Source organism: Mesoplodon mirus (assembly GCF_964341445.2).
Source record: "Mesoplodon mirus genome assembly, chromosome: 4".
NCBI classification, from domain to species: Eukaryota; Metazoa; Chordata; class Mammalia; order Artiodactyla; family Ziphiidae; genus Mesoplodon; species Mesoplodon mirus.
The window spans coordinates 124,669,284-124,679,115 of record NC_138979.1 but is presented as its reverse complement, the minus strand read 5'-3'; positions in this window follow the sequence as shown (position 1 = coordinate 124,679,115).

The following is a 9,832-nucleotide window of genomic DNA, read 5'->3' as shown; positions in this document are numbered from 1 at the left end:
ATGTTGTGTTCTATAGGAATATGCTTGAAATTGTTGTAAAACATTGTACCATTTATCAAGACTTAATACAAACATTCACAAGTAGTCTGCTGCTCTTGCCACTACTTCCTGATGCTGCTGGTGGAATCTTTTGACCTCTTGCTTTTAGCTGCAGGGCTGAATATTTGTAATGGTTTCCTTATAGGCTCTGAAGTGAGAGAAACACTTCTTGGTGTGAGTTGATTATTTTATTGGCTGCTACAGCAGCCCCATCTACTGGTATCCTCAAAGTATTACATTTTAATTTAGGTGGGTTCTTTTTTACTGGGGCTTTTCCTTCACTTAAAACAAACTTTCCTTCATTTTTACTCATAGTGAGTTCTTCATCATTTTCCTCACTCTCACTGAAGTCGGATCACTAATACTGGGTCTAGTGCTTCCTCAAAAGAATGTTGCTCTGTTTTACTCAAGCATTAACCATCATGCAAATCATCTTCAGTAATTTCATCCAAATTCAAATAATCACTAATTGTGCTACAATTAGAGAAATGGGAAAGCTTATTCACTGTTTTTGTTTTAGTACTGCCACATTTTTCAATTCCTTTACCCTGAAACCCCTGCACACCAGTGGAGTCTGTTGATGGTTCCTTCACTGGTAATACGGATGTAACTTCTAAATCTCTCTGGTAGAGCTTCTTGTTTAAGGATGGAGTTTTCACTTGAAGTGGAGCATCTTCAGATTTAAAATTTTGAACTTTGTTTTTGTTTCTAGCTCCAGATTATGTTTGGGTTTTTTAAGGTACAGTTAAACAATATCATTATCATGGTCTCGGTTAGAGTGCCCAAACTTTAGTAAGTGTCTGGCCTAGGTTGCTTTTTCTGGTGCTCCTTGCCAGTGGAGTAAGATAAGAAAAATAAATTAGGGAATTCCCTGGCGGTCCAGTGGTTAGGACTCGGCACTTTCACTGCTGCGGCCTGGGTTCCATTCCTGGTTGGGGAACTAAGATCCCATAAGCCACGAGGCTTGGCAAAAAAAAAAAAAAAAGAAGTATAAGGATTGGAAAGGAAAAAAGAAATGTCATTGTTCATAGATGATAGAGTTCTCTACCTAAAAAAGCCCAGACAGGTTTTCAGGAATATGGGAATTTAGCAAGATGACTGAATATAAGATTGATATATAAAAAAATAAGTTGGCTTTAAATGGGTGAGTTGTATGGTATGTGGATTATATCTCTCTACATCTGCTATATTTTTAAAAATCTGGTATTTTCCTTTAGATGGGAAGTGGAGCCATCCCTGCTGTCAGTACAAGCCTGGGAACTGCAGATGCTCAGTCGCACAGTCCCCACTCACCAAAACTCACCAACCCTAACTGATTTTAAAAAATACAAGAGCTGGGCTTCCCTGGTGGCACAGTGGTTGAGAGTCCACCTGCCAATGCAGGGGACGCGGGTTCGTGCCCCGGTCTGGGAAGATCCCACATGCTGCGGAGCAGCTGGGCCCATGAGCCACGGCTGCTGAGCCTGCACGTCCGGAGCCTGTGTTCCACAACGGGAGAGGCCACAACAGTGAGATGCCCGCGTACCGTAAAAAAAAAAAAAAAGAAGAGCTGTGTTGAGATATAATTCACATAGTATACAATTTTCTCATTTAAAGCCAATTAATTTTTATTATTTATTTATTTATTTGGCTGTGCCTTGTCTTAGTTGCGGCACGCGGATCTTCGTTTTGGTATGCAGGATCTTTAGTTGCAGCATGTGGGCCTCTTAGTTGTGGCATGTGAACTCTTAGTTGCAGACTTCTTAGTTGCAGCGTGCATGTGGGATCTAGTTCCCTGACAAGGGATCGAACCTGGGCCTCCTGCATTGGGAGTGCGGAGTCTTACCCACTGGACCTCTAGGGAAGTCCCTCTGACTGCTATCCTTTGGAAAGCCTGCTTACAAGGTTGGCCCTGGCTGGCATCTGGAAACTAAGAATCTGGGGAGGGTTTCAACCACCCTAACTGATAGAAATACCTCACTGTGCCTAAACTGTTTATATAAACAATGTGGTTTATGCTAAACACCGGCTTTCCTCCTGGGAGTCTGGAATTTTGGTACTGCTAGACCAAGGGTGCCTACGTGACCAGGCCCAAATAAAAACCTTGGGAGCAGGGTCTCTAATGAGCTTCTCTGGTAGAGAACATTTCACACGTGTTGTCACAACTTGTTACTGGGGGAATTAAGTGTGTCCTGGTGACTCCACTAGGAGAGGACTCTTGGCAGCTTGTGTCTGGTTTTCTGTGGACTTTGCCCATTTGCCTTTTTCCTTTGCTGATTTTGCTTTGTACCCTTTCACTGTAATAAATCATAGCCATGTATGTGACTACACGCTGAGTCCTGTGAGTCCTCCTAATGAATCACTGAAACTGGGGGTGGTCTTGGGAACCTCTCCCCTGACCAAATTATTATTTTTTTTAATAGACTGAATTTTTTTTTTTTTTTTTTTTTTTTTTTTGTGGTATGCAGGCCTCTCACTGTTGTGGCCTCTCCCATTGTGGAGCACAGGCTCCAGATGCGCAGGCTCAGTGGCCATGGCTCATGGGCCTAGCTGCTCCACAGCATGTGGGATCTTCCCGGACCGGGGCACGAACCCATGTCCCCTGCATCGGCAGGCAGACCCTCAACCACTGCGCCACCAGGGAAGCCCAATAGACTGAATTTTTTAAGAGCAGTTTTAGTTTCAAATTACAGTGTTTTTTTTTGTTGTTGTTGTTGTTTTTGTGGTACACAGGTCTCTCACTGCTGTGGCCTCTCCTGTTGCGGAGCACAGGCTCCGGACGCGCAGGGTCAGCGGCCATGGCTCACGGGCCTAACCGCTCCGCAGCATGTGGGATCTTCCCGGACCGGGGCACGAACCTGTGTCCCCTGCATTGGCAGGCGGACTCTCAACCACTGCGCCACCAGGGAAGCCCTCAAATTATAGTTTTTATATGTCGCTGGAGTTGTTTTGAATATTTTAATGTTTTTATAGCTTTATTAAAGTATAAACATACGATAAAATGCATATTAAAATGTACAGTTTTATTAATTTTGACATATGTATATACCCATGAAACCATCACCACAGTCAAGATATTGAGCATATCTATCACCCTGATAGTTATCTCATGCCCCTTGGTAATCCATCTCTTCCTCTGCACCCTGTCACCCCAGATAACCACTGATCTATCACTATAATTTGCATTTTCCATAAATTTATATAAATAGAATCATGCAGTATATACTCTTTGCATGACCTCAGTCACTCAGACTACTTATTTGGAGATTCATCCATGTTGTTGCACCTTATAGATAGTTGTTCCTTTTTATTGCTGAGTAGTATTCTATTGTATGAACTTCATATGGATTATACTACAATTTATCACCTGTTGATAGACATTTGGGTTGTTTCCAATTATTGGCCATTACAAATAACACCGCTATAAATGTTCATATACATGTCTTTGTAGGGGCACATGCCTTCATTTCTCTTTGGTAAACATTTTGGAGTAGGATGATTAGGTTGTGTGGTTGGTATATGTATCACTTTTTGAGAAACTTCCAAACTATTTTCAAAAGTGATGGCAACACTTTGCATTCCTACCAGCGGTGTATCTGAGTTCCAACTGGTGCACATCAACAACATTTGGTATAGTCTGTCTTTTTATTTTTTAAGTCTGTCTTTTTTTTGGCTGCAACTCATGGCTTGTGGGATCTTAGTTCCCCCACCAGGACCAGGGATTGAAACTGGGGCCATAGCAGGCAGTGAAAGTGCCGCATCCTAACCACTGGGTCACCAGGGAAGTCCCTAGTCTGTTTTTTTAATTGTAGCCATTCAATTGGGTGTGTAGAGATTTCTCATTATGGTTTCAATTTGCATTTCCCTATTAACTAATTGATGTTGATCACCTTTTCTTATGCTTATTTGCCATCTTTGGTGAACCGTCTATTTTAAAATTGGGTCTACTTTGTTGGGTATGTATTTTGCAAATATTTTGTCTCAGTCTGTGGCTTGCCTTTTCATTTTAGTTAACAGAGCAAAAGTTTTACATTTTGATGAGGTCCAACTTATCAATGTTTTCTTTTTGTGTCATATTTAAGAAATCTTTGCAAAACCCAAGGTCACTAAGATTTTCTATTTTCCTCTACAAGTTTTTTTTTTTTTTTTTTTGGCTGTGCTGGGCCTTCATTGTGGGCTTCTCTCTAGTTGTGCCGTGTGGGCTTCTCTAGTTGTGGTGCACGGGCTCTAGAGTGCACGAACTCAGTAGTTGTGGCTCCAGGCGTGGGTTTAGTTGCCCCACGGCACGTGGGATCTTAGTTCCCTGACCAGGGATCGAGCGGCGTCCCCTGCATTGGAAGGCGATTCTTAACCACTGGACCACCAGGGAAGTCCCTTCATGTACAAGTTTTATACTTTAGGGACTTTCCTGGTGGTCCAGTGATTAAGACTCCACTCCTCTACTGAGGGGGGCACAGGTTCGATACCTGGTTGGGAAACTAAGATCCCACGTGCCGTGCAGCATATCCAAAAATAATAAAAGTACAAGTTTTACACTTTAAGTTCCTACATTCAGGTCTGTGATCCGTCTTAAGTCAGTTTTTGTATGTGATGTGGGATAAAGGTTGAGTGTTTTTTTGGGTTTTTTTTTTTGTATATAGCTACCCAATAGTGTTCCTGCACCATTTGTTGAAAAGATTATCCTTCCCATTGAATTGCCTTGGGACCTTTGTTGAAAATGAAATGATCATATATGTGTAGGTCTGTTTCTTGACTCTATTCTGTTTAATTGAAATATAGGTCTATATGCTAATACCACATTGTCTTAATTACTATAGCTTTATAATAAGCTTTGAAATCAGGTAGTATAATCCCTCTAGTTTTGTTATTTTTAAAGTTGTTTCGGCTATCCTAGGCCCTTTGTATTTCTATATAAATTTTAGAATCAGATTGTCAATTTTAATTTTTCTACCTGTGTTCTCAAGTGATGTTGTCCAGTACTTGTCCTTTCTTAGCCATTCTTATCTGTTTCTAGGATCAAGGTTATATCCTGTCATAGAACAAGGTGGGGAGAACTCTATTCCTCTGTGCTCTGAAAGATTTTATATAAGATTGTGATGATTTGTTCTTTCAAATTTGGTTTAACTCACCTGTAGACATGCAAACCTTCAGGTCCCACTCCAGGCCATGGGGGGTGGGACCCAGCCATCTTTTTTTTTTTTCCTAAATAATTAATTTATTTATTTTTGGGTGCATTGGGTCTTTGTTGCTGTGCATCGTCTTTCTCTAGCTGCGGCGAGCAGGGGCTACTCTGTTGCGGTGTGCGGGCTTCTCATTGCAGTGGCCTGTCCTGTTGCAGAGCATGGGCTCCAGGCACGCAGACTTCAGTAGTTGTGGCATGCCGGCTCAGTAGTTGTGGCTCGAGGCCATACTTGCTCCACAGCACATGGGATCCGCCCTGACCAGGGATCAAACCCATGTCCCCTGCACTGGCAGCTGGACTCCCAACCAATGTGCCACCAGGGAAGCCCCCAGCCATCTTTTTAACAAACCTTCCAGGTGATTCTGATGTGCTCTGAAGTTTGAGAACCACTATGAAGGACTGTTTATTATTGTTTTTATTTAAGTCTTTAAGCCATTTTGAGTTTATTTTTGTGTATGCTGTGAGGCTGTGTAATAACTTCTCTTTTTAAAAAAAATTTATTTATTTGGTTGCACCAGGTCTTACTTGCAGCATGTGGGCTCCTTAGTTGGGGCCAGTGGGCTCCTTACTGTGGCATGCGAACTCTTAGTTGCGGCTTGCACGTGGGATCTGGTTCCCTGACCAGGGATTGAACCCAGACCCCCCTGCATTGGGAACGTGGACTCCTCTCCACTGTGCCACCAGGGAAGTCCCTGTTTTTCTTAAGAAAAGGAAAAAACAAGCCAGAGAACATTTGAACATTTATCCTAATAGGTACGTGCTACTATCTTTCCCCTGCTTTTGGTCCCTGTTTTTGGTCAGGTGGGGTGTGTTGCTGTTACTTCTAGGACCGGAACAACCCCAGCCCAAACACACTCATGGTGTGGAATTTTGGCTTTGGGCTTATCAGTGCCAGCCATGGCCTGCTTGTTTTTTTCTCTTGATCTTATTTCTCAGCCAGGGCTGAGGGCTAGCTGTATCACAAGGCTGTGGGAGTGGTTTTGGAATTTGAGAATCTGCAGTGTTGCTTCACCTACAGTGGGATTGTGAAGGTCATTGGCAAATACTTACAGATGATTCATCTGTACAGGGGATGGAAATACCTTGAGCTAAGGCCAGGGTTGGTGTTGGGAGCTGGGGGGGGGCAGATTGTAAGAATCACAGATCCAAGGACTGGGGAGGACATTTTAAAGGCCTGATCTGGGGTGCTTGGGGTCTAGGATCAGGTGCGTTCACAATCATATCTATCAATCTTTTTTTTTTTTTTTTACTAGTCCTGCTTTTGGGATTATGCCTAGGACACATTCTCCCTTTTCTCCCCACTTATACATCTTTTATCTGTTTTTTATTTTTCAAGTATCTCATTGGTCCACTTGGAATTTATTTTGGCTTTAAATTGTATTTAATGTGTAAATTTGGAGGACACTAACATTTCATAATACAGTGTTTCCCATCTACTACATCTCTTCATTGTTAAAATCTTTTGGTTTTGGGGACTTCCCTGGTGGTCCAGTGGCTAAGACTCTGTGCTCCCAATGCAGGGGAACCGGGTTCCATCTAGATCCCACATGCTGCAACCAAGAGATCACATGCTGCGACTAAAGATCCTGCATGCTGCAACTAAGACTTGGCTCAGCCAGATAACTAACTAAATAAATATTTTTTAAAAATCTTTCGGTTTTTGTAACTTTGTAAAATTTACCACACATTTTCAAAGTTTACTCCTAGGTTTGTTTTTTTTTTTTTTGCAGTACGCGGGCCTCTCATTGTTGTGGCCTCTCCCTTTGCGGAGCACAGGCTCTAGACGCGCAGGCTCAGCGGCCATGGCTCAGCGGCCCAGCCGCTTAGCGGCATGTGGGATCCTCCCAGACCGGGGCACGAACCCGTGTCCCCTGCATCGGCAGGTGGACTCTCAACCACTGCGCCACCAGGGAAACCCTGCTCTCCTAGGTATTTTTGTTTTTGTTTTTACTATTGCAAATTGTATCTTTTGTCCATTATATTTTCTAACAGGTAATAGTTGGAGGAAAGCCATTGATTGTTGTAAGCAATTGCTGTATTTTATAACTCACTACTGCGCTGAACTTAGAGTTCTGATAGTTCTTCAGGTGACTTTCTTGGGTTTTCCTCCTCTCAACTGCAGGCGGTCCTTCTCCATTGCTGTGCAGGATATTGTACTGCCCTGTTCCTCTGTGAACACACTCTGTCTTTGTTGCCTGTTTACTTCTTTTCCTCTAGACCTTTTCATTCTCCAAGTTTCAGTCCTTCAACCATTCAGTGCATAGTCTCTTCCTTAGAAAGTTCATCCACTTTTTAAAAAGTTTCAGTCTCAATGTTAATGATTCCCAAGTCTATTTTGAGCCTTGACTGTAATTCTGAATGTCTGGAAGCACACTGGATTTTCCTAGGACCTTGCAAAATCTGCTTATCTAAAACTGAACAGGGACTTCCCTGGCAGTCCAGTGGTTAAGACTCCAAGCTTCCACTGCAAGGGGCTCAGGTTCGATCCCTGGTCGGGGTACTAAGATCCTGTATGCCACACAGGACATGGCCAAAGAAAAAAAAAACCTGAAAACCCAAAAACTGAAAAAATTGTCTACTCTAGGATTCCTTTATGCCTGTTGTGGTATCCACTTCCTAGCTGTGTAGGCTTAAAATTGAAATTTTTTCTTTGTTTCCCACTTCCACTTAGTTATCGAGTCTTTTTTGGCTTTTTTCCATCTTCCTTTCAAATGTCCCCTACTTATCTATCATTTTCCTCTAGTCACACTGAGTCCAGGTCATTTCCATCCCTTTTGGACCATTACAACCACCTGCCAACTGGTTTTCTTGCTCCCAGTCTCCCCTTCATTCATTAGTTCATCAGCATTAACTGAGCTCCTCTCTGCCTGGGATTGTGTCAGGTGCTAGGAATTTACAGACAGGGGCCTGCTCTCACTGAGTTGAGATGATTTGAGATGAGTGGTGAAAACAGGTAAGCAAACAATCACAATATTGTGTGTTGTTGGCCATGGCACAAATGTAACACCAGGTGCCACCAGAGTATAGAAAAGGAAGGACTCGGGACAGCTCTGGAGAGGAGGAAATGTTTGAGGTGAGTCTTACACGATTGGTATGAATTGGCCAGGAATTCAGCCCTCTGAGGTTTTAACTCTTTGTTAGATCAAACTCTTCTTTGGGAAAGTTTTTTCTCTGAATGCAAACTTTCCATATATCTTATTTATTTATTTATTTATTTGTAGTAGACTTTAAGACTCTTTAAGTGCAGTTATCACATTTCAATCATTGTAATTCAAGCGTGGAATCAAATTTCAAGCTAACAAATGGGTAGATGTACTAAGAAACTAAACCTCAGGTACAAATCCTTCCCTCTGCCACAGCTGTATAGTCATATCACAAATACTATCTAGATTGTTACTATAGGATTCTGGAAATCAACAAGGCTCTCATAGATTATGATGCTGTCTTAGCCCATCCACAGACCAGTAATGTGACAAAGTCAGGTTTATTAACCCATTACAGTGAGGGAGGCTACTCACCAGAGGACCAAACAAAGTATAGAGTTAATACAGGACCTGAGGGACTTCCCTGGTGGTCCAGTGTTTAAGACTCCACGCTCCAAATGCAGGGGGCTGGGGTTCGATCCCTGATCAGGGAACTAGATTCCGCATATCACAACCAAGACCCTTCATGCCACAACTAAGACCTAGAGCAGATAAATAAATAAAAATTGTTTAAAAATACAAGATTTGAGGGAATGGTGGAGATAAAATTTAAAAGAAGCAGTGACAGGCTGAAAGCAAAACAGGGCTCATGTGGTCAGTGTCAGGTTTAAACTGTGAACTGAGCTCAGAGTGATGTTTCCTTGGAAAGTAAAAGTTTAGGTGTGGAATGTTGTGTCCACAACTCCTTTTCTGAAGCTTTACACCTGGGTTGTAAATCAAGGCTGCTTCTCTGTGTCAAAGTGACTTGGATTCTCAATCAGGAATGGAATGTTTCTTTTTTTTTTTTTTGCGGTAAGTGGGCCTCTCACTGTTGTGGCCTCTCCCGTTGCAGAGCACAGGCTCTGGACGCGCAGGCTCAGCGGCCATGGCTCACGGGCCCAGCCGCTCCGTGGCATGTGGGATCTTCCCGGACTGGGACACGAACCCGTGTCCCCTGCATCGGCAGGTGGACTCTCAACCACTGTGCCACCAGGGAAGCCCAGAATGTTTCATTTTTATGGATATAATTTCAAATAGGAAAGTTTCTGATAATCTATGATTTTAGAGAACAAATGCTTTCAGTGAGTTAAGAAAGCAGGAGTCATGCAAAGAAGGGTGTTATTTTGATACTTTACAGCTGTAATGTGTCACGGGGAGAGACGCTTTTCTCATTATTTTGCAGCTGCCTTTAACTGTGTCTGTTATCCTAGCCTGGGTAATGGCAAGGCAGATTTTAAATTTTCTCAGTCCTACCAAATTTTGACTTTTTCAGTGCTTACATTACAGTAAGGCAGGATCTGTTGACAAAAGGCAGAGAGGGGTCTGATGAAGACGGGTGTTCCTCTGTGAAGCCTGTGGTTGATAGGCCTCCATGCTCCCGGCCTCAGCTGCTTACCGCTGCAAAAAAATGGTATGTAATCATCTGTTATGAATCTGGGCTGTGAGCTTC